The sequence below is a fragment of the Cupressus sempervirens genome, chromosome 10 (assembly GCF_028749045.1).
Source record: "Cupressus sempervirens isolate cs-2001-9-10 chromosome 10, ASM2874904v1, whole genome shotgun sequence".
In the NCBI taxonomy this organism is placed as follows: domain Eukaryota; kingdom Viridiplantae; phylum Streptophyta; class Pinopsida; order Cupressales; family Cupressaceae; genus Cupressus; species Cupressus sempervirens.
In genome coordinates, this window is record NC_143127.1 from 625,460,910 (window position 1) to 625,488,371 (window position 27,462).

Below are 27,462 nucleotides of genomic sequence, written 5' to 3' on the forward strand. Positions count from 1 at the left end.
GCCACCAAATAGGTCAAAAACTCACCTTCCTCCATCACCCCTAGCTGAAAAGTCCTAGGGATCATGGGTAGAAGCATCTTGTGAAGGATGTGAAGGATGAAAGTGATGAGGAGGAGGATGCAGAGATAAAAGAGGAGGAAATGGAGACGCATGAGGAAAATAAGGATGATCATGGAGAGAAGAAACACAAGGGGGAGGGTCTAGAGAATGAGATAAAGCAGCAAGAATGGGATATGTCTTCGTTGCCTCTTTCACCTATCCATATTCATACACAAGCTGAGGAACAAAATTTGGATTCTAAGACAGAGGGTGGAGAGGTGTAGGTAAATAATAGGAGGAAAGCTTGGAAAAACTTTAGAGTTAGGACCTCAAAAATGGGCATTTTTAGAGAGGCCGTGATCTTGTAGGTCCTCGTGGATAACCAAGAAGAGATGAGGCTTGAAGAACTCATAGAACCAACGATTCTGGCAATTTAGGACAAAGCAAGGAAAATGGGTTGAATCTCTTGAATAATGCCCGCAATAGCATGATTGATAACTTCATATCAATCAAGTGGCTTTTCCATGAGTTGGAGGAGGTCAAAGAGCAAGTGGGTCATATGGAGTATAATAGGAATAGAGTGGACTTTGATAAAAAAGAAGGCAATGGTGAGAGGCTTAGTCTGGCAGAGAGAAGGATTAACAACCTTGAAATCTACAATCATAAGCTCTCGAATCAAATGATTTTGATGCTTACCTCCATTAACAACAACATCATATCCTTAACGGACTAGATCAAAGATAGAGCTATGAAGGATGATGAGGATGGAAAAGATAGAGATGAAGATAGAATGGGGGTCGACACTACTATGGACAACATCAACAATGATCAGGACCATGAGGATCAAAGGGAGCACCTGCATGAGGCTGAGGAGAACAAGATGGCCTATGAGGCAGCTCAGGTCATGCAAGACCTAGAGAGAAAGAACGAGGACTAATCCTCTGCCTATTCTTTTGTTTCTTCCTGTGCCTTTTTTTGGCTTTTTGTAAGGGCTTTTACCTTGGTTGTTTCTTGTGGTTTCTATTCTTGGTCTTTTCTATGGTTTTAGTCTGTTGGCTGGGCCTTGTGCTTATTATCAGAATTTGAACTCGTACTTTTTTGGCTGGGCTTTTCATGCTTATTATCAGCCTTGTTTATGTTTTAACTCTTGGGTTTTAGGGTCCCTGTAAAACCTGTTTATCTAATAAAAAATAATTGAAAGTAATTAGAATTAAATCAGGATTTGGGTTTGAAATAAAAAGGAATTGAGAAATTTTAATTTTGGAAAGGGTTTGATTTTGGAAATGAAAATTCTAGTTTGAAAATTTGAATAGTTAATAATATTTTCTCTATAAGATTATATTTGTAAATGATTTAAAAATAATAATTAAAAAAAATAAAATAATATATATATATATATATGTATATATAATTTTAAAGAGAGGGTTTTATATATTTATAAATCTTTTAAAATAAATTAATAAAAATTATTCATATAATTACATTCTAAAATTATTAAAGGGTGGAGTTTATTTCATTTATTAAAAAATGAGTTTTACTCTCTCTCTCTCTCTATATATATATATGTGTGTGTGTGTGTGTGTGTGTGTGTGTGGGGGGGGGGGACTCCACACCCCACCCCACTCTTACCTTTCTTGCGGTGTGTTAAATGCTGCACAACAATCGTTGTTGTTGCCATAAGGTAGTATGTTGCTGCTATTGCAGCAACGACACTGCCACCACAGCCGCCCTTTATAAGGGCCGACATTTAAAGCCATTTTTGTTTAAATAAAGTTTTATTAATACTTTATTAATATTTTAAAAATTTAAATTTAAATTGTATTAAAATTGAATTATTAATTATAGATTTTATTAATAAATTTTGTTAATGATTTAAATTAAATTGTTATTATATATATATATATATAAAGTTAGTTTAATAAATTATTAACTTATGAATAATATAGTTTTATGTATATAATTAATAATTAATTTAATTAAATATATTTTAAATAATATTAGAAGTTATTTAATAAAGTTCTAGATTATTCAACTAAGATTATGATATTGATTTTAATAAAATTATAGTTTATTTGAAAATCAATATGTATTATTTTAGTGATTTAATCATACAAATATCCTTAAGTTATTTTGGGATAATAGACTTAAATCAAATTAGGGTAATAGTAGCTTTTATTCAAATATGGGAATGGGTTAAACTATATGGATTAGGATGTAACTCTTAAAATTCGAAAACTCACACTGAAATGAAAATTGAAATCTTATTGTAAATTGGAACCTTTCATTAACTCAACAATATTTTATTAATCAAATCCAAACTATGAGACTATGATGTTTTCTATGTACTGTCTATGTTTTGGGGTTTTTGGGGTTGGTTAGATGTTGACCAATTTAGGTTATTACCAGAGGCTCAGGGGTTGTGTGATTGTGATATTATGATGCTTTGGTCTCGATCTTTTTAAAACCCAACCATGGTAATGTGATGGCATGCTATATAATGTGAATGGATTATTGATTGTTATTACTTTTGAGTCTTCTTGTATGAAGTTGAGGTGTATGTTTATGAGATACCTGACTTAACCATTTTTGAGTCCTTGATCAGTTATACTTTGATTACTTCCCAGTTGCCTTAATGGGACTGAAGTGTTTGCTTGTTCTTGATGATGTCATGTTATGACATGTTTGACTTGACCATTTTGGAGTCTTCAATCAATATTATTATTGGGATACTTCCTAGTTGCTCGTTGAGAACCGATGGATATTGTGATTTATCTTGATGTTTTATAGTTTCTCGTAGAGAATTGTTGTGATTATTATGATTATCTTTTGGTGCTTTCTAGTTGCTCGTGGAGGACTAATATGAATAGTGTGGACTATCTTTTGATGCTTTTCAGTTGCTTGTATAGGACTGAGGTGATTTTACTATGATTCTTTGATTTTTCATTTCATGAGCTTAGAGTAGGTAATCTATATGTAGTGTCGGGAAGTGGCTTGCAATGGGGGTCGAGGCCCTAAGTGGTTGCTAGGGTAACTCATTGTAAATTGTTTTAATAAGTGATAACATTTACACTAAATGAGAGTAAAATGAACCTAACAAGATTAATTGTATGTTCTTGCCCATGCCTCGAGTGCTAGTACAGACTAGGATGGGAGTAGAGAGAATGCTTGTTTACGACCTTGCATTTTGTAGTATGCCTCGTTAGTTCAAGAGGATACTAGTGGCTGCAGGGATCACTAGGGACTTGAGATTCCTAGGGGATTGCTCAGTTAACTTAGAATGTGATTTGTGCGATGACAATTGCCTTCTTATATAGTAGATTCCTACATGTCTTTGTGTGCCTCTAGGAATTAGATGTCTATCTATCTTAGAACCTTTGAGTTAGATTACCATTAGGATTTCCTGGACTTAGAGAGTATTTGTGTTATGTGATTTGATATCTTATTTGGGACTTGATACTATCTCCTCAGCGTGGTGGAAGTGGACCATTTAGGTTCCATGCGGTCAGGTGGTAGTGCTTTTTACTCTTACCATTGAGATATGTCCGTAGTCACTATTGCTGGAGCTTCTTGAGATACTTGTTTATCATGTTTAGGTGATGCAATTTACTAAGACATTTCTTTATATTGATGATTAGCATTTGATAGATGATGTTATCTTCTTTGTAGGATCATCTTATGCTTTATTCTATCATGTTAGATTTCTTTATGCATATGTTGTAGCATGTTTAGAAGTGACATCCCTATTACTATAGTACCGACAACCTTATCGGTGACTTGGGATGTTACACATGGGGGATGGCTAGGGCCCACGATGGTCTAATGATGCTATTGACAGTTGGGAGGAACCGTGCACTTAGTTAGTTGAGTTTTATGTTATATATATATATATATATCTTTTATGATGGATGGATGTATCATGTATGTTATTAGTCTCATTTATTGTATTGCATTTGTATCATGGATTTGAGGAGGATGATGTATCTTTATTTCTTCATATTTATATTCTTTTAGCCTTTCATACCCTGTGACAAGTACAAAGGATGATTGAGCATTCCAAATTAATTTGCCAAAAGGCATTCAGAACAAATTTATATTAAATGGACGTTGGACTTTATAATTATTCTTTCATGTGGATGTGGTAGTTGGTTAGACTTAGAATTAATTAAATTTATATGTGATTGAACATCTTGGGATCCTTAAGGGATGTAACATATTATGTATGCTCACAGTTGATTTTATGTTATTGCTTTTGCTACTATTTGTTTGAAGTGCATGTTATACTTCCTTTAAAAAAAAATTGTTGGCAAACTTAGTAAAACTTTAGGTCATTTCTTTTGGGTCCCTTGGTGGGGCATTACATCTGGTATTAGAGCCCAAGTTTCTACATTGGGAGCTCTAGGTATATTGGAATGCCACTAGTGTTAACTAGTTGAACAAAAATGAAAAAGCTTTAAACTATTAGGTGTATCTCTTTCAAACTGAAACTTGAACTAGTTGAACTAAAATAGAACTTAAACTTTTAGTTCTATATTTTTCATACTTCAACACTTAAACTTTAAAACTGAAATTATACGTAAACCTAGATATAGACAAACTAAAATTGAAACATATTCTTTTTGTAAAACATGTATATTTTATCTATACTTTAAGGTAGTATGACTTTGATTTTCCTTGCAAGCATTATGTTGTTCTTGTTTAGAGTGTTTAGGAGATCTATTTCAGTAATTGTTAAAAAGGATAAATGTTATAACAATATGGTTTTTGGTTTACTATTAAACTAGAATTATATTGCTTTAAGTGTGTTGCAGTGTTCTCAGTAGAGTCATATCCTCCCATAGGGGGAAAGGGTTCAATGGGACCCACATAGTGAGTTTTTCAGTACTACCATTCTTGTAGGCTTCCAAGAGTAAGCCTAAGTCTAGAGGGGGTGGATGTAGTGCCTGCCCCTAGTTCGTATTTCTATTATCATTACTAACCTCTTTTAGGCCAATCTTATGTTTGGTGATTAGTAGCATTGTTTTGTGATTATCAGATATTGTTTTACATTCAGTTTATTATAAGATGAGATTACTTAGTACCCTATATTTCATGTATGTATGATGATTATTCAGTGATTTCCATTATTGATGATGATTAGTTAGATGAATTATTATGTGTCTTCTTATGGATACTTACCCCATACTGCATGTGTATGGTGTGCATGTTTATTTTTCTTTATGTATGGCTTTTTTGATGTGGTCAAGGAAGGGAGTCGTAGTCACTTGCTAGTCGGGATCTACACGATGCACCACTTCCTGCCATTGTCTATTTAGCTTAGAATATTGTGTTTGTAGATGTGTATTTTATGCAGGCTGCAAGTACCAGGTATCAACTTCCCTGAATTGCCAGGATGAGCATACCCTATTGCATTAACTTAATGGTAAGAGAGGAGAGATAAATTCTTGAGTCCAAATCCCAACCCTTTAAGTCATTTGTCCTAATTGAAAATTAGGACAAGTATCTAAGTCAAGTACCCTTTGAATGCGTCGAATGACATTAATTCGTGATTATTACCCTTTAGTTTGATTTTGTATGTGTTTGGCTATGATGGGTTTCTGTATTTTACTTTATGAGTCTTTGGTGTATTTTCTATTAATTAAGTCTAATTAAAAGATTAAATTAATGATTTAATCTAATGGAAAATTATTATGATATTTTAATATTTAATTATATTTAATTAATTGGGAAATTAATTAAATAAAAAGAATTAAATTTGGAGATAAAAGTTATAAGGATAAATTTAGAACATGATGGTAGTTATTTAATTTAATAGTAATATATTTAGAGTTCATTTTTAATTAAATGCTAAATAATAATAATATTTAAGTTAGTAAATACTTTATCAATTAAACATTCGAAAATAAAATTAAAAAGTGAAAAGATATTAAATTATTAAAAGATTCTAGATCGCATGATGTGTGCATGAGTTGAAAATATAAGAAATTAATTAAAAAGATAAAACAAGCAAATTTAATAAAGATATTTTAATTGCATAAAGTTCGCATGAGATTAATTTAATAAATTAATTGAAAAGCAAAGTCAAGTGGAAAATTAAATAAAGTTATTTAATAATTCGTAAACATGCATGAAAAAGATTAATGCAAGATAAAGAAAGATTAATAAAAGTTAATTTGGAGTTCGAGTCTGGTGAGCATAGAGTTCTCCCGGGTGAACGCACAATTAATGCCTTGATTTAAGGAGAGAACTCTTTATCACAATGGAAGGGGTTCATTTTCAAAGGGAACGAATTTGGGCGTGAATTTTTGGAATTGAATTTGGAAGGGAATTTTTGGAGAAAGTTTTTAGAGAGAAGATTTTGGATAGATGCGATTTCTCTCACAATTTTCGGGTGGTTGCGCATTAGCATTAGGCTTAGGTAGGGTTTTGTGTTTTGACCACTAGATGAATTATGTAATTCAAAATGTTTTGTCTACCTCGTGCTTGTAGAAAATTGTTTTCTCAAATTTTGTTGCATGAATCTTGCTACTCTTCGTTCTGAATCTTTTGCTATTTGATTTCATCTATAAATCCAGATTGAAAAACCATTTAGAAAAACTCGTTAAATTGGGATTTGGGTTTGAATTAAAAAGGAATTGAGAAATTTTAATTTTGGAAAGGGTTTGATTTTGGAAATGAAAATTCTAATTTGAAAATTCGAATGGTTAATAATAATTTTTCTATCAAATTATATTTGTAAATGATTTAAATTAAAAAAAAAAAATTTAAAGAGAGGGTTTTATATATTTACAAATATTTAAAAATAAATTAATAAAAATTATTCATATAATTACATTCTAAAATTATTAAAGGGTGGAGTTTATTTCATTTATAAAAAAATTAGTTTTACTAAATAAAAATAAAAAATAAAAATAAATTGATATGGGTGGGTGGGAACCCCACACATACCTTTCTTGCGGTGTGTTTAATGCTGCACGGTAGCTGTCGTTGTTGCCGTAGTAGCAGGTGCTGCCGTAAGGCAGTATGTTGTTGCTATTGCAGTAGTGGCACTACCATTGCAACTGCCCTTTATAAGGGCTGGCATTTAAAGCCATTTTTGTTTAAATAAAGTTTTATTAATATTTTAAAAATTTAAAATTAAATTGTATTAAAATTAAATTATTAATTATAGATTTTATTAATAAATTTTGTTAATGATTAAAATTAAATTGTTAATTATATATATGTATAAAGTTAGTTTAATAAATTATTCATTTATGAATAATATAGTTTTATGTATATAATTAATAATTAATTTAATTAAATATATTTTATATAATATTAGAAGTTATCTAATAAAGTTCTAGATTATTCAACTAAGATTATGATATTGATTTTAATAAAATTATAGATTATTTGAAAATCAATATGTATTATTTTAGTGATTTAATCATACAAATATCCTTAAGTTATTTTGGGCTAATGGACTTAAATTGAATTAGGGTAATAGTAGCTTTTATTCAAATATGGGAATGGGTTCAACTATATGGATTAGGATGTAACCCTTAAAATTCAAAAACTCACACTGAAATGAAAATTGTCTTACTGTAAACTGGAACCTTTCATTAACTCAACAATATTTTATCAATCAAATCCAAAATGTGAGACTCTGATGTTTTCTATGTACTATCTATGTTTTGGGGTTTTTGGGGTTGGTTAGATATTGACCAGTTTAGGTTGTTACCAGAGGCTTGGGGGTTGTGTGATTGTGATATTATGATGTTTTGGTCTCGATCTTTTTAAAACCCAACCATGGTAATGTGATGGCATGCTATATGATGTGAATGGATTATTGATTGTTATTACTTTCTAGTATTCTTGTATGAAGTTGATGTGTATGTTTATGAGATACTTGACTTAACCATTTTTGAGTCCTTGATCAGTTATACTTTGATTACTTCCCAGTTGCCTTGGTGGGACTGAAGTGTTTGCTTGTTCTTGATGATGCCATGTTATGACATGTTTGACTTGATCATTTTGGAGTCTTCGATCAGTATTATTATTGGGATACTTTCAGATTGCTTGTTGAGAATCGATGGATATTGTGATTTATCTTGATGTTTTACAGTTGCTCATAGAGAACTGTTGTGATTATTATGATTATCTTTTGGTGCTTTCCAGTTGCTCATGGAGAACTGATGTGAATATTGTGGACTATCTTTTGATGCTTTTTAGTCACTTGTACAGGATTGAGGTGATTTTACTATGATTCTTTGATTTGTCATTTCATGAGCTTAGGGTAGGTAATCTATATGTAATGTCGGGAAGTGGCTTATAATGGGGGTTAGGGCCCTATGTGGCTGCTAGGGTAACTCATTGTAAGTTATTATAATAAGTGATAACATTTACACTAAATGAGAGTAAAATGAACCTAATAAGATTAATTGTATGTTCTCGCTCATGCCTCGAGTGCTAGTATAGACTAGGATGGGAGTAGAGAGAATGCTTGGTTATGACCTTGCATTCTGTAGTATGCCTCATCAGTACGATAGGATACTAGTGGCCATAGGGATCACTAGGGACTTGAGATTCCTAAGGGATTACTCAAGTAACTCCGAACGTGATTCATGCGATGACACTTGCCCGCTTATATAGTAGATTCCTATGTGTCTTTGTGTGCCTCTGGGAATTAGATGTCTATCTATCTTAGAACCTTTGAGTTAGATTACCTTTAGGATTTCTTGGACTTAGAGAGTATTTGTGTTATGTGATTTGATATATCTTGTTTGGGACTTGAGACTATCTCCTCAGCGTGGTGGGAGTGGATCATTTAGGTTCCACGCGGTCAGGTGGTAGTGCTTTTTACTCTTACCATTTAGATCCATCCATAGTCACCATTACTGGAGCTTCTTGGGATGCTTGTTTATCATATTTAGGTGATGCTATTTACTGACATGTTTCTTTATATTGGTGATTAACATGTGATAGATGATGTTATCTTCTTTGTAGGATCATCTTATGCTTTATTCTAGCATGTTAGATTTCTTTATGCATATTTTATAGCATGTTTAGGAGTGACATTCCTATTACTATACTACCGACGACCTTATCAGTAACTTGGGATGTTAAGCAAAGAGGATGGCTAGGGCCCACAATGGTCTAATGATGCTATTGAAGGTTGGGAGGAACTGTGAACTTAGGTAGTTGAGTTTTATGTTGGATGTATATATATATCTTTTATGATGGATGGATGTATCATGTATGTTATTAGTCTCATTTATTGTATTGCATTTGTATCATGGATTCAAGAAGGATGATGTATCTTTATTTCTTCATATGTATATTCTTTTAGCCTTTCATACCTTGTGACATGTACAATGGATGATTGAGCATTCCAAATTAATTTGCTAAAAAGCATTAAGAACAAATGTATATTAAATGGATGCAGGCCTTTTTAATTATTCTTTCATGTGGATGTGGTAGTTGGTTAGACTTATAATTAATTAAATTTATATGTGATTCAATGTCTTAGGATCCTTAAGGAATGTAACCTGTTATGTATGCTCATAGTTGATTTTATGTTATTGCTTCCACTACTATGTGTTTGAAGTGCATGTTATACTTCCTTACTTTAAAAAAAAAATTGTTGGCAAACTTAGTAAAACTTTAGGTCATTTCTTTTGGGTCCCTTGGTGGGGCATTACAATATATACTATGGAATGATAAGAATACAAGTATCACGTGAGGGAGAACTATGGAGGACATCATCATTGTATAGACAAATGAAAGGTGCTTGCAATACACATAATTGAAATGTAAGGTTGATGGAGATACCCATGATGGTAGGTATATAATTTCACATCGTATTTAAAGATAAAAAAGAAAGTACAAATTTATCTCATAGTTCTCACATGTCACCTATCAACTCAGAGAAGAAATTTTAAAACTTGTACACGAAATGACTATTTTGCAAGGATTCTCATTCCCATTTTCTTGTTCAATCTTCTCCAATTTTTGAAGCAAACATGGGTGTACTTTTGTAGGATCAAGTCTCCTATTACCATAAAATCTTTTAAAAAACTCAATTCACTTGGGATTATCCATATCTTCATTTTCTTAAAGAGAAGTTGTAGTAGAATGGATATCATCATTGTTGTTAATTTCTGATTTAGTCAAATGGTCATCTAAAAATTATTGGTTATTTCCTCCATCTATTGCTTCAATATTTCTTAGTTTTTTGAGGAGAGAAGGATGAATCTTTTATGGATACAACCTTCATCTAATGCTAATTTTTTTAGGATCAATATGAATATGATTTTGGTTAGAAATATGTGGAGTTGATGGACTACTTTCCTCATTATCATTACCTATTATTGATTCATATGAAAGACATCTTTCAGTAAGGCCTTTGTTATCATCCATATTGTGCTTTCATATATTACTTATTATTCTATATTATTTGAACTTGTAGATCACACCAATGCTCTTTGTTAGAAGTTGGATGATTAGTTCAAAGTATAATTGTGTCAGGCAAATGATTTAGGAACTAAAAATCTTCATGTTGGTGGTCATGGTATAGTATTCTCCTACCATAAATTGATTTTTTAAGGTTTGAATTTAAACCTACACATAAAAATTCTAAAATAATACACAAATAATTAGATTAGGAATGTTGTTTGTACAAGTAGCAATTATCTAGCTCAAAGCCACATTATTCGAATGAGAATCAACTTAGAGATATTTATACAAGAGATTGATGTAATCTCTTACATAAATGTCTTTAATTTAATTCTCATTCCAATACTATGACTTTAAGCTGGATATATGGTACTTTTACAATCAACACTCCTCATCTAATCATTTGTGTGTTATTTTATAACTTTTCTACAAATTTCAAGTCAGACCTTAAAATTTGGTTTACATTGGGAGAATACTATGCCACTGCCAACATGAAGATTGGTAGTTCCTAAAACATTTGTATTAGACAATTATACTATACATAGTTCATCAGAATTATGACATCAATGCAATAATTTATGATGTGTATTCTAACAATGATGCCATACACCTGACAAAATTGTCATGGTAACTTCAACTACACTTTGTCAAAATACTGACACATGCCAATAACTATTTTGATGAGGATGTCATATGTCCAATGATAGTGTTGTGATTCAAGTTAATTTCATGGCTTTGACTTCCCCATAGTATTCTAATATAAAAAGATGACGAGCATCATATGATGTGTAGCCCCATTAAAAAGTTTGATGCTCGTTTAGTGACCTCTTGTTTCATCTGGTGCTAACAAAATTTTGTTGGTTGTATCCCAACAATTTTGTCATCACAACTTCAACTACACTCTACCAGAATGCTGATAGACGCCAACAACTATTCTGACAAGGATACTATACCACCAAGGACAATGTTGTTGATCAAGTTAATCTCATGGCTTTGACTTCTGCATAGTTTTCTAACATAAAAAGATGTCAAGCATTTGATGACATGTAGTCATATTGAAAAGTTTGATACTCATTTAGTGATGTCTTGTTTTGTCTGGTGTCTAACAATTTTTTTTTAGTTGTAGTGATGAATTTCCATAAGAAATTGGTGCAAAATGCAATAATGCTGTTAGGAACTGAAGACTATTAAGGAATCTAAATCAAAGGTAGAATTTATTTATTATGAATTTAGATGCCTATGAAATATTTTTTAATAATCGATTGCAAAAATATCTATAATTTTTTTTCTAATCTCAAAGTTGGCTTTGATTTTGAGTCTTAAATCAAATAGTATTATTCTAAAACTTCAAGTAAATGATACTGATCTTTTTACATGTAATAGGTTACTACACATATATCATACTGAGGGTAATATCATTTGTTGCATTGACATGTTTCCATCAATCTTATCTCTCAATATATATATCTTGGAAAGAGTCATTTTCGATTGTATAAACTTAACTCTACATGCCCTTTGGGCCCGTAAGGTCATGTCCATACAATGGATGACCTTAACTAATTGTGCTTTAACAAAAGAATACTTAATTTGATCACTAATACTAAGGTAAATACAATTGATCACAATAAGTGGCCTTGAGTTACATTTTTTTTTCATTGATAGTGGTTTGATCAAGGATAAAATCAAGCAACATGGACACTCAAGCGATATGCAATATATAATAGATTATCAGTTCATTAGTATAAACTAGATCAAATCAATGATACATTCAGATAGAGTAGTGTATGATTGCATGTATGTATATGTAGACCTAAATATAGGTGTATAAATTCATATGTTAGTCTACAAAACATATCTTGAGTCATAATTAGATATCTAATAAGAGATATCTGACTGATGCTATAATTTCAACACTGCCTCTTAGAAATGGAGGATATGACTATCTCACAACATGATGATCTAAGTTTTATCAATATTAAAAAATTCTCATCAATGTATATATCCTATAATGATGTTAGACATCTAATTTTTGGCATAATCTGGGATAATAATTGGGTATAGTCTATTAGATATCCATCTTGATCTTAATGTAACATAGAATCATGATCTCCAGCTCACTCTGGGACCAATGTAGTCTATCATAGTTAATTTCATAGTCATGAATACTATCAAAGACCAAGATAACAAGTCTTATCATGAAAATGGATCAAGAGCTCAAAACAACACAAATAATATCACAACTTTCGGCTCATTCTACGATCATAACAATAGTCAATCATGATACTTTTGTTGTCATACTATCTGACACATCCTAGGACAAAAAATTAATGAAGTCTATGATAATAGTTCAATCTATTGCTAAGGTTTTCACCTCATAATATAGACCTAACATCTCATAAAGTGAAAGATTTTCATCTTTCATAAACACGTGTATTATATATATATATATATATATATTGCACACAATTTAGAGTTTGTCTCAAGAGTTACAATTACAATTTTATCATACCAAGTTTTCTTATGAAGTACTCAACTTTCAACTTTGCAAGAGAAACGGTGAATATGTCGGTAGACTTCTCTTCAGTGCTGATGTATTCTAACTTGATGACACATCTATCTACCATATCTTTGATGTAGTGAATATGTATCTCTATATGATTTGACCTGTTATGGAAGACATGATTTGAGGATAGTTTGATACAACCCTGGTTATCAAAATGAATAACTGTAAGTTTTAAAGGCTTCCCAAATAGCCCAACTAGTAACTTCCTTAACCGTATTGCTTCTCATGCTCCCATGGATGTAGCTATATATTCTACTTTGGTGAAAATAAGAGAAACAAAAGATTAATTCTTACTAAACTAGGGTATCATTGTATAACCAAGGCTAAAAAAAAATCTTGTAGTACTCTTTTGATCAATCAAATATATGGCCCAATCAGAATTAGAATGCACATGAAGTTGTAACTCAACTCTTTCATATTTTAGCCCAAATCCAATAGTTCCTCATAAGTATCTCAAGATGTGTTTTTTTGCCATGAGGTGATTCTTCTTAGGTTTACACATAAATTTACTTAGTGCATTTGTGGCATAGAAAATATCTAGATGAGTGTTTACTAAGTACATTAATGATCTAATTATTTGTCTATAATATATAGGATCAATGACCTTAGAATCATGTGCTTTAGGTTTGAGTTTATGGAGATTTGTATCCATTGGTATGTATAGTGGTTTTCCAGTTCATCATGCCAAATCTATTCAATGTGTCAATGGTATATTTCCCTTCATCTAAGAAAATATATTCTCTCTTTTGTCCTACTTCTAATCCCAAGAAGTAGTGTAGAAGCCCTGAATCTTTCATTTCAAATTCAACTACGAGGTCTTTCTTACATTTGATAATGAGATGGTCTTCACCTATAATTAGAAGATCATCAACATAGAGAACTAGTATTACCATATCTCCCTCTGATTTCTTGAAGTATATATTGGGCCTTCCTTCATTTCTTGAGTACCCTAGTTTGGTAAGGTAGCTATCTATTCTTTCATACCAGGACCTGGGTGCTTATTTAAGACCATAAAGGGCTTTATTTATTTTTCATACATGTGACTCTTTCTTGTAGATAACAAACCCTTTTGGCTATTCAAGGTATACTTCTTCATTAACAACTCCATTTAGGAATGTCATCTTTACATCCATCTAAAGAACCTTTCAACCTTTGGATGCAACTATTGTAAGTATAGTTCTAAAGGATGTGTACCAGGAAATTGAAGAAAAACTTTCATCATAACCAGCCACAAATTTGGCTTTGCATTTCTCAATATTATAATCAGGTGCGTACTTAATTTTGAATAGCCATCTTGAGGAGCAACATATATGTCTTTGGGTCTTGGCACAATATTTTATTTTTATAATAAATTGATACTCCTCAATCATGGCATCTTTCTAGGCTTGAGATTTTAGAGCTTCTTCAACATCAAAAGGTTTAGGCTTAGTGAATTCATTTATATGGGCAACATGACATGAATTATTTCTTGTCCTCTTGGTTTCTTTAATTACTTCATTAGGTACCACATTGTTTTCTTTAGTCATATTTCTTTCCCATAATGGCTTTTTCTTGTTAAGTAGACTTAAAGCTTGTTTAGGATTAGATGCAATGGGTCCATTATCTTCTATGCCACTCTCCCTCTTAATCATAGAAATTTTATCTTTATCTAGAATGGAATCATCATTAGGTTCTTCTATATCTTTATAAGTTTTGAATGCAGTATCCTCATCAAACTTGACATCTCTACTAATTTCACTTGTTCTTGATCTGGGCACATATACTCTATAGGCTTTAGAACAATCACTATAGCCAAAAAATATGTCTTTCTTCCTTGATGACTCTCATTTAGTTCTTTTCTCCTTAAGAATGTGGATGTATACTAGGCAACCAAAAATTTGGAGATGACTTAGGTCAAGTTTGTTTCTTGAGAAAAATCCTTTAGGAGTTATATTTTCTAGAATTTCATGAGGACATCTATTTTAAATATATACAATAATATTAGATGATTCAACCCATAATGATGAATGTAGATTTTAATTGTACATCATTACTTTAGTTGCTTCAATGATGGTTCTATTTTTCCTTTCTGCTACTCCATTCTATTGAGGGTTATATGGTACACTATACTCCCTCTAAATCCCAACAGAAATAGAGCAATCTTTGAAGTTATTAGAGATATATTCTCCTCCATTATTAGATCTTAAAATTTTTTTTTTCTTCTTAGTTTTGTTTTCAACTAAAGCTTTGAATTCTTTAAATTTGAGTGATACCTCATTTGAATCTTTTAATTTAATAAAATTATCCAGGTTTTCCTAGAATAGTCATCTACAAAGATGATGTAGAATGAAAATCCTCCTAATGAAGGTATTGACATGTTTCCACATAGGCCAGTATGAATGAGTTCAAGAATTCTCTTAGACTTATGTTCATTGGAATGGAATGGAGTTTTAACACTCTTTCCTAATTCACATCCTTTACATTTTCCTTCATGTTCAGATTTAAGGTTGGGTAGACCTTTTACAATTTTCTCTATAGAAGGTAATGCTCTAAAGTTTAAATGTCCTAGTCTCCCATGCCAAATTTCATTTGTCTTTCGAATTTCATGATTTAGTGCTAGATTTGTGGAGTTACAAAGTTTGTATAAAATTCGTTCTCTAACTTCAATAGTAATAGCATTTTTAATGTTTAAATTCTTCATTTAGCACAAGACTTTATTTTCTTGAAAAGTAATTTGATATCCTTGATCTGCTAGATCAAATATAAAGATAAGGTTTCTTTTGATTCCAGGAAAAAATAGGGTGTCTTTTACGTGTAAGTTAACTCTGGTAGTTAGATTTACGAAACAAGCCCAATTCCTTTCACAGGGTAAGTGGAGTTGTCACCTATTGTCACCTTTTTAGTTGAATATTCTTCAAGAGTCTCAAATTTATCTCTAAATATGGTTATATGTCTAGAAGCTCCACTATCAAATATCTAGATGGTTTTATTGGAGTTTATCTCACTAGATAGGGAAAGATAGAATAATGAGTATTTTTCATTCTAGTCTTCTAAGTCCTTGACTTTTGCCATGTTGACAAGATTTTTCTTCCATTTTGGATAATACATGTGAGTATGTCCAAATTTGTCATAGTAATAATGTTGAACTTTGGTCAGGTCTCTTTTCTTATACGTTTTCTTCCCCGTCCTCCTTTTGAATTTTCCCTTCTTATTATTTGAATGTATATGCAATACTTGAATCTCTTCTTCTTTGTTAGGGATGGAACCTCTTGAGATTAAAGAATCCTCTTCTTGAGTACATTCATTTTTAAGTAGATCAAATTTAGGTATAGATGGATGAATTATGCATTGAATAAATTATTCCCATGATATTGGTAATCCTCTAGGAGCTGTTAGAGATAGTTTGTCATCTTCAACATTGTTTCCAATGGTAGAGAGTTGATCTTTTAATTCAAATATTTTGGAGAAGTAGGAGGTGATTGTATATCCTTTTTCCATCTTGATGTTTAGAAGTTTTTGTTTTAATGTAAGCAATCTACTTGCATTGTTTTATCTCAAATGTGTCTTGAATAGTTTTGAACACATCATAAGCATTTATAAGTTTTTTGATTGATGGAAGAACATGATCCTTAACCCCATCAATGATAATTTTCTTAGTTTATTATTCTGTCTTTTCCAAGTTATCAATTTTGTTTCATCTTTGGTTAATTCCTTGCTTTCTTCTATAAATGACTTCAATTAACATTCTTTGAGCATTGTTGTGATTTGAATTTCCATGAAATTAAGTTGGAGGCACCTTCTAGTCTATCCTCGACTATGATATTATTCACCATGGTTGATTTATTTGAGTAAAGAAGTATTTTAGTGATCTTGAAGCAACAAATCATAGTTGGTTCAAATGTTTGTTCTATTAACGAGGCTCTGATACCAAGTTAAGGAATTTGAATTAGAGGTAGAATTTATTTACTATGAATTTAGATGCCTATGAAATCTTCACTTATAATCAATTGTAGAAATATCTTTAATGTCTTTCTGATCTAAAACTTGGATTTGATTGTGAGTCTTTAATCAAATAGTATTGTTTTGAAACTTCAACTAAGTGATACTAATCTTTATTATATGTAATAGGTGACTGTAGATATATTAGACCAAGGGTAATAATATTTGTTGCATTGACATGTTTCCATGAGTCTTATCTCTCAGTATATATCTTGGAACGAGTCATGTTTGAATGTATAGACATGACTCTATGTGCCATTTGGGCTCATAGGGTCATGTCCAAACAACAGATGACCTTAACTAATCATGTTTTAACAAACACAATACTTGATCTGATCACTGATAGAAAGGTAAATACAATTGATCACATTCAGTGATCTTGAGTTACATTTGTATGTCATTGATAGAAGCCTGATCAATGATAAGATTAAGCACCATGTACACTTAGGCGAAATGCAACATATAATGGATTATTGGTTCATTAGTATAAACAAGATCGAATCAATGAGATAGTCAGGCATAGTAGTATATGATTTCATGTATGTATATGTAGATCTATATATAGGTGTATGTATTCATATGTTAATCTGCAAAATATATCTTGAGTCATAATTAGATATCCAATAGAGATATTTTATTGATGCTATAATTTCAATAAATATTATGCATTATATTTTCTAGATAGGCATTATACACCTCTAACCCCTCTTAAGACAATCACAAAGATGATGGAAAAGAAAGAACACAAAAACTTGATGATAGAGATTGCTTCTTCTCTAAATAATGTTGAATTTGATAATATCAAAGACTTTTCTACTACTAAAGAGATGTGGGATAAGATAATACTTGTTCACAAAGGAGATCAAAATCTATTAATAGCTAAAACTAAGAGCCTAAGGGTTTAATGACATGAGAATGAAATGAGAGAACATTGCACAATACAATAACCAAATCAAAGAAGTGTTTAGTGTCATTAGAGTTGTTGGAGGAATCATAAGTGATGAAGATATTGTAAGTAAAGTACATAGAACCTTGTTACCTATTTATGTTCTTAGACTATCAACTATCCAATAATTTTGAGCTATTCCTAGTAATGTGCTTACTCTTGATGCTTTGGTTAGTAGATTGACTATATTTGCGTTAAGTAACTTTGATAATTGTTTACCTAAAGTTAAAATTTATTTGAATACATCACTAACTACTATAAGTTCAAGAAAGGATAAATTTAGTAGAGATGAATGTGCTTCAAATTTAGATGCCAATGAGAAAGGTGATCTTAAAGTACTGCTAGCTAGGAGGTTGTCGAGAGGAAAATGGAATTTCAAAGGTAAATTACCCTTGATATGTTTCAAATGTAATGAATTTGGTCATATTGCATCTAGATGTCCTAAAAAGAGTAGGAATGCCAAGAATGACAAGAGAGAGACAAAAAATATAGAAGGACCAATGATGAGTAAGACAAAGGAAATAAGTCATGTTACATTGCTAAGGAAGAACATACCGATTCATATTCAGATGATGAAAATGAAGGTGAGGAATTTGTATATGTTTCTATGAAAGAAGATTCAAATGAGGAAAGGTATGGAGAAGAAAAAGTCCTTATATCTCATGTTAGTAAAAATGATACATAGATTATTGTTAGTGGTTATTCACATCACATGACTGGTGATATTGATAAGTTTGATAAATTAGAAGAGTATAATGGTGGATTTTTCAAGTTTGGAAATGATGTTCCATGTCCTGTGAAAGTTACATGTTCACTAATTTTGAATGAAAATATTAGATGTGATGATGGTTATTGGGTTCAAGATTTGAAATACAATTTTTTGAGTGTTACACAACTAAATAACACAAGTCACTGATTAGAATTTTTGAATAAAAAGGTAAAAATCTTTGATGTTGATGGAAAACTGATTGGAACTAGAGAAGAAACTAGAGCTAATATATTTTACCTAGATCCTACTATAAGTACATACATATTTTCTAAAGTTGAAGATGTATGGTTATGGCATTTAAGATACTATGTCATGTAAATTTTGATAATATGATTAAAGTGAGTAGGAAGAAGTGAGAGGCTTATAAAACTTGCATAAACATGAAAATGCTATGTGCAAAGAATGTCAATTCAATAAGATGACTAAGTTAAGTTTCTCAAGAAAATCACACTCATCTAATGACATATTGGAATTGGTTGATATTGATCTTTGTGGTCTAATTAAAGTTGAAATTTACACTAGTGATAGATACTTTATTCTATTTTTTGATGATTATTCAAGGATGATGAATGTAATGTTTCTAAAAGTTAAATCTAATGCATTTTAGAATTTCAAGTGGTATAAAGAAAGACTAGAGAAGGAAACTAGAAATAAGTTAAAATGTTAAAGATCTAATATAGGTGGTGAGTTCATGTTTGATAAATTTACTAGCTTTTGTATTGAACATGGAATTAAAAGAAAAGTATCTACACCTATAACTCTATAGTAGGATGGTATTGTAGAGAGAAGGTACATTTCTATTGTTGATTGTGCTAGAACATTGTTGATTAAGAAAGGAGTTGCATAAGTGTTCTGGATAAAAGCTTTAAGCACTATTACATATACTCCCAATCAAGTTCAATTGAAGAAATACACAAAGAAGACACCATATGAACTCTAGTATGGACACATCTAATGTAAATTATTTTAAAATATTTGGAGTTAGGTGTTATATTCATAAGGATGCTAGAAAGGGGAAGTTTGATTTAGAAGGAGATAAAGGGATATTCCTAGGTTACTCTACTAGGATTGTAATCTTTAGGTTCTTTCTTATTTTCACTATGATTGAAAGTGAAAATAAGAAAGAACCTAAATATTACAACATATTTTTCTATGTACAAGATGATGCACTTGATATTGTATTTGTGCACTTGACCAACTCACTATGGTGTCATACTAAGCAATATGAAAGAGAAATCAAGCAATAGCCTAAGAGCTAAGCCACATATAGAGCACCTTGAGAAGAATGTTGAGCCCCAATCAAGTGTGGGTAATGCTAAAGAATGAAGAGCTGAGCCAATTTTAGAAAAGTATATTAGAAGGCACCATTTATGGAATTAGATAGTTGGAGATAAATGTTTTAGAATCATGACAAGAATTAAGTTGAAAGTTAATACATGTTTGATTTGTGAATTTTAGCCTAGAACTGTAAAAGATGTACCTAAAAATAAAGATTGGATCAATGCAATGAATAAAGAGATAGATCAGATTAAGAAGAATTGTACATGGACATTGGTATCAAGATCAAGAGACAAGAATGTGATTGGAACAAAGTGGATTTTTAGAAACAAGTTGAATAAGAAAGGAGAAGTTGTAAGAAACAAGACCAAACTTGTATGTAAAGATTCCCTAAACTAGTTTTCCTGTGAATGCTTGAATTGGATTTCTAATGATTTATTTTTGATCATTGGAGGCTTATGGATTTTTTGGGTCCTTGGAAAAGGAATTTTTTAATATCTTTGTGATTCTACGATGTTGTTCATGTGATTATGCTTGATGTAAGATATAGGGTTAGGGTTTGGGACTAGGGGTGTGTGACCCTAGGTTATTGTGTTTTGTAACTCTTGTGCTTTTGGATTCTATCTGTGAGTAGGGTAGATTCCCTAGGTGAGTGGATCAACATAGGTGCTTGGGCCTAGAAGTGACCACCAGAGGATCCTATGTATTAGAGACTGAGACCTTGTATAGGCTGGCTTTAATGTGGGTTTCTATAACCAAGTGGAAAAATTAATAAAATTAATGGGTTATGGGGTTTGGAAATCTACATTAATCAAGATAATTTGATATTATGCATGTTGGAGTAATTGAGTAGTAAACATTGTGTGTAGCTAGGTGGGCTTTGTCCTAGGGGGTTGATAAAAAAATTACATAAATACATTATGGCACATCATACATGTCCTCATTGGAGTACTCAGAGTAAGGACATTATGTGTGGTAGGATGGTCCTTAGCTTAGGGGGTTGATCCCAACATATAGGAATATATGATGACACTCACCTAGATGTGATCAAACCTCTTACACATGATTTTACCTCTAGTTGTCCATTTTCTTTGTGATTTCACTTTTGGCATAATGCTTTATGTGGCCTTATGTTAGCTTCATACTTTGATTTTAGGGTATAAGACTTAAATTACCTTATAACCTATGTGGATAATGGTCTTATCTCCTATCTTAGGGGAGTGTACCATTTATGGATCCATGTGGTTGGTGGAAAAATATTTAGAGGTATCATTTGAGTGTTCATGGATGAATTTATATGGATCCTTGTTGAGTGGTAGTCTAAGATCATTTCTTGAAGTCTATATGTTGCATCTCCTTGAAATAAATCTATGTCAAATTGTTACATAAAATCTTGAAGAAAGTAAAACCTCATATGTATATGTATCATGAAATGACAAGCTATGTAAAAAGGGTAAATGGTATCTCTAAGAGAAATAAAGGAAAATCTGAACATATTGCTGGAAGTTCAATTGGAAAACTAAGATATAGAGGGGGTGGGGTGAATCAAGATCTACAAAAATTTTATCCTTCAATTTTTTTTACTATATTCACCATGTTAACCATCTCGTATCTAGTTTATACATAATATAACTTGAAATATTAAATGATAAAATAAATCTAAGCATGCATCACATCCATGAAATGTAAACACATAACACAATTTTTTTGGTAAACCATAAATAATTCAAGGTTAGGGTAAAATTGGGGTGGGGATGATACCCACAAATCTTCCCTACTACAGTAAGAAAGCTAACCTATTAGGGTTACAATTTTGATCACTTTTGATGATCTACCCTGTGAGGGGTCTACTCTGTTAAAATATTTAAGATTGCTAGATCTACTTTGATTAAATAATTTTACACTTACAATGAAGTAAAGAATGAGTTAAGAGATTTATAAAGGTTTGTTAAAACCACACTGTTAAGAGATTTGCCTTGATTCAATCTATCACAACTAATTTAGCATCTAATCATTTGGTATGCACTTATAATTGCTAATTATAGATCTCCTCCTTCCAATCTCTAATTTGATATATCTTTACTCTTTCCTTCATTTCTTCATTAGGTTGCTAACTCTATTCTTCATAACTTTCGCATGCAACATCCAAAAATTTACTCCTTCACACACTTCACACTCTATTCTATGCTAGCTCACTCTGTGTATATAAAAATAGGGTTTGGATCTATCGATTTAAAGATATCTATAGAGTCTTCTGGATGCTTCATATTTTTCCTCTTGATCATCTGATTGGCTGTTCATCCCTCATATGGATCGATGATCCATGTCAAAACATGTAAAAACCTCTATAAAAAACTTTATGATCATTAAATGTTGTGTTCATGTCAGCTCAAAATTGTTTACCTCAAATTTTATATCATTTGAGACATTTATGATCTTTGTATGTTACTCGACACATACTATCCTTGATGCTCGGTCATAACTATTCTTCTTGCTATTGCTCAGCCTTAACTATACTTGACTCCTTTTATATAGCTTGACATCTATGTGCTTTGTCTTCTTGGAATTCACTATACTCAACTTATAGTAAAAGTACTTAGTGACCAAAGACTTTCTCGGATCCTATAGAGCTCAGACTATACATGATTATTTGTAAGTCTTTACATGACTTGACCTATCTAGATTAACTCAACCATAGCGATGACCGACTGACTCTACCTTATATATGACTTAGTGTTCAACACTAATAGACAACAAGACTTAGAGATACCAAAAAATACCCCCTTTGACATTAGTGGAAAAAATACATTGTGATGATTACATCTTTATAGTACAAAAATAATAGTAACCCCCCCAAGCCTATGACTTACTTCAAATTTTTTCTTTAACAATACAATATACAATACATACTTTACATGAATCAAAGTAGTATGATAGTAGTTTTTTCATATCTTGTATATCTTCTATTTGGAAACTCATTTCATTTCATTTCATTCTCATTTCCCCCTCATATATATCAATCATCTATCTCATCATTCCCCCTTGATCATTTCATTTCCCCCTTATTTTTGACACATGTTTATTGCTGGGGTATTTTTTCCTGGGGGTGTGTAGGAATCAAACCATATTTATCAATGAATGATTTATGTATTTTATTGATCATGGAAAGAGCATGATCCCATGTGGTTCTTGCTAATTCCAAAATATGAATCTTTAACTCCATATTTTCTACCAAGTCAACTAAGCTATTAATAATCAAAATATTATGATCTCTTTGCACTAGATATTTTCTTGAAGTTAGATCTCATTTCATAACCTCCAAATGAGGTATCAACATTGACTGTATGGAGATCAATTTAGGCCTCATTCTATTATTTGTTGTTGGAGCTCAGCCAACCTCCCTTGTGCAAACTGATGAGGCATATTAATGTCTCAAATTTGATATAATTTTTATATAGTCTAAACTTACTCTTTGAGCCATGTGAAAAACATTTCCAAAATATATGTTTTAAATGTCTTGTAAACTTATGCTAAATGTAGCTAGAACCTATTAAACCTATGGATAGTGGATATGATGTACCTTGCTTAATACTATATATAAAGTGCATTATTTCATATAAATATTTAAAGCTATGTTTTAATATTTGAATGAGAGTAGAAATGTTGTTGTATGTGTTCGAATGTTTCTAATTTTTAGGAAATGGAGAAGTGGCACAAAGAGTGGTGAGCACCATATTAAAGAAGGAGTAATGAAGACTGGTCATAGCATGAGAAGTGCAGGTTAGTTTTGGGTGATAAGCCATGTCTACTAGAGGAGTTATTTTAGGAAGCTTGACTTGTTACATTATTTGTGAATGATTATTTTATTGCTAAATCAATATTCTAAAAGTCATGGTTGACATCCCACCCTTTTCCTAATAATGATGTTTTCTCACAAGTTTTTATGTTATGTTTGTAATAAGTTCCAATCCTCTATATATATAGAGAGTTAGATTTAGTTAAGAGATTCTACAGTTGTTTTCTCTATTCTCTACGAACTATTCAGTCATGCAACATAAGAAGAATTCTAATGAGAGAGTGATTTTGGATTACTTGTTGTGTGCTTAGTTAGTTGAAGCCAACCAAGGGGGCCCACTTGGGAGGTGGAATAGATTTAGGTCGAGTAGATTCATTTCTTGCAATTTCTTGTTTAAGATAGATTTACTATATTAGTCCTGCAACATAGTTACTATGAAAGTTCCTACAACACTTGTGGAAAATGATCATAGTGGATGTTTGAATTATTAACTAGTTTAGAATTCCCTTTGTTGTAGTTTCTATAGTTCTCTGTTCATAATCTAAGTGTTTTTACTATTTTGTATTAGTAGTATAGATTCCTTTCATGCATTTTACTTTCCTATATCATAGGTTTAAGACTCTTAAAGGAACTTGGTGAACATACTATGCTGACCCATTTCAAGTCATACGTCCTTGGGTTGAAAATTCAAATGTATTTTCATAGTGGAATAGATAGTTCTCAAAATGGATATAGTACCCTTTTTAGAAGAATAGTATTGTAATTATTTGATCTATTATGGAAACTTGCATTTTTGGTGTTGTCGTTGGTGATGGTGCCAAACTAGGAACCTTTATGAGTCCTCCATTTCTAGATTAGTGTGTTAGTTAGAAACCACAAGATTGAGCGCTTGATTCAAAGGTCACAAATTCAATTGCACGCATCAAAGAGGAAGACCACAAGATGAATATGGGAGATTTCTTCCATAAGAGCCTATTAATTTGAATGAAGAAATTGAAGAAGAAGCTAAGTTTCCTTTTTTAGAAGCAAGCCCTATTTTTCCTATAGAATCATCCTCAAGGGTAGAACCTTTGGATACAAGTGGTCTTCAACCTTTTGTTGAAATTTTGGCCAATTTTCTTGATAGTACTACTCCAAATCCACCAGTTGTTAACAATCCAGTGCCCAATATCCCTTTTTAGTAGCAACATCATAATCAAATACCTCTAGTAATGGCACAAACTACTTTTCCATTTCTTCTCCCAAGCCTTGTAACCAATGATAATATCAAAATTATACCTCCAAATGCTCTTCCAAAGTATTATGGCCTTGCAACTGAAGATCTTGATACTTTCTTGTTTGAATTTGACATACCCTACTATAGCTTTTACTACAACATTGATGCCCATAAGCTCAAATTATTTCCAGCAACACTAAAAGAGCCAACTTTATGATGGTTCATGGGTTTAGGAGCCAATATAGCAGGTACTTGGGATGAAATGCAAACTCTATTTTTGGTCAAATACAAAGAGTATTGCAAACAAAATGATTCAAGAGGAGATGATATCTTTAGAATATCATTAAAGGAGGAAGAAACATTGGAAGGCTATGTTTCATGTTTCTTGTATACACTGTAGAAGAACCCTCAACATGTATTTTTCAAGGATTCACTAAAGCTAGTCTTTTTGAGAGGTGTGAATGATAGTTGTCTAGAAGCATTAGACTTGATGGCTAGAGGAGATGTGTATCAATCTTCTTGGGATAACCTCAAGAAAATTTATCTTAATTACTCAAGATCAACCATGAAGAAAGGAAAAGGACACCAGACTACAACTACTAAAGGAATCAATCAGGGTATTTCAGAGCTTGGGATATCTAGTCTACTCTCAAATTTCAAGTAGGACATTATAAATGATGTTGCTACACATCTCAACACAATGACTGCAAAGAAGAAACACACAAAAGCTGAGGTAAAATTAGCTGAGTACTACCCACATTGCCATAAGTAGAAGAAAGATTGCTAATGCAAATGAGTCACTAGCATGGAAAACTAGCTTCTTCCGATTGAGTACATTAAGATAGATGGATATGATGAGCAAGTATTCTTTGTTTCTGAATGCCAACCATGGGCCCAACATCAAGGTATGCCTCAGGATCATTTGCAAAATTCAAATCTATATGGTAATCAATTGAAAAACTATAATACCCAAGCTCCTCCATAATATAATCAACCTAATTGGAATAATGCTTGGAAAAATAATCCACAACAACCTCAATGACCTTAGAATTCCCAACCTTCATGGCCAAACCAACATAATAATCAATGGTAGAACCAACAGAACCAATGGAAACCACCCTAGGGGAATTGGTAGTCTACAAAAAAATGGAGAGGAACTCAACAGTGGCCTAACCAAAATATTGGTAATCCAAATAACCAACAGTCACAATAACCCATGTACTCTATTGATGCTCAGCAATATCCTACTTGTGCTTTGAATGTTACAAATATACATTTGAGATTTGGTACAACCATACCAATACCTAAACTACCTCTTATAAGTGAAATACTAGATACTCCTATAACATTAGAACCCCCAATTTCTAAAGAGGTTGATCCAACTAATGTCATTTCAACTCAAACCTAGCCAGTACTTGGACCTTCTTTTCCAAAGAAGCTCGTGCAAAGTACACTTGTACAAACAAAGGAATAGTCTTTTGATATTATTGATTAGTTAAAGAACATGCATGTCCAAATATTCCTATTCCAAGCTATTAAAGATATTCCTATCTATGGAAAAGCCATTAGAGAAGCCTTCTTGAAGAAGCCTAGGAGGAAGAAAAAGGACCCAACTAGAGTCCATGTTGTAGGACAATTGGCTGACATTATGTTAGGAAAATTGATCATTCCTAAATATTTTGATCTAGGCTGCTATAAATATCATGACCAAGGATACTATGAAGAAGTTGAAATTAGAAGGATTAAGGGCTACTCCAACAATTCTGCAACTTGTAGATAGTTCTACTATCACTCCTAATGGGATGATAGAAAACATAGTTGTAACCCTAGACTCTCTAGAATACCTTGCAGATTTCATGATTCTGTCTCCTAAAGTCAATTTATCTAGTTACCCTGTCATTCTAAGATGACCATGGTTAGCTACAGCTGATGCAAATATAAGTTGTAGGTCAGGGAATATGACCATATCTAATGGTTAAGCAACAAAGAAATTTGATTTATATCCTCTAGCACAACCACAACTAGATTTAAGCACATCTATCTGGATAGATTTAGGGGATGGAGAAGAAGAGTTAAACTCTATAGCATAGCTTATGATGCTACATAGAAAATCCTTCCTAAAGCTATAGGAAGAGGATTTATTAATTCAGGGTATTATTACTAACACTTGTGTGGTAGAAAATGATGTATATGATAGTTCCATGTTAGAATTAACCACATATGAGGAATGTAATGAGAATTGTATTTTACTCAAAGAACTCGACATTATTCATCAACTCTTAACATGTGAATTAGATACAAGTCTAATCTTTGAAGCTGCTATAATTGAGTCTACCACTACTATTGAGCTGTCAAAAGGTCATAATCTTCACATCAATCCCAAATTATCTTCCACACAGATGAAATAGTTATCAGAGATGCTTCAAAAACATGAAAAGGCTTT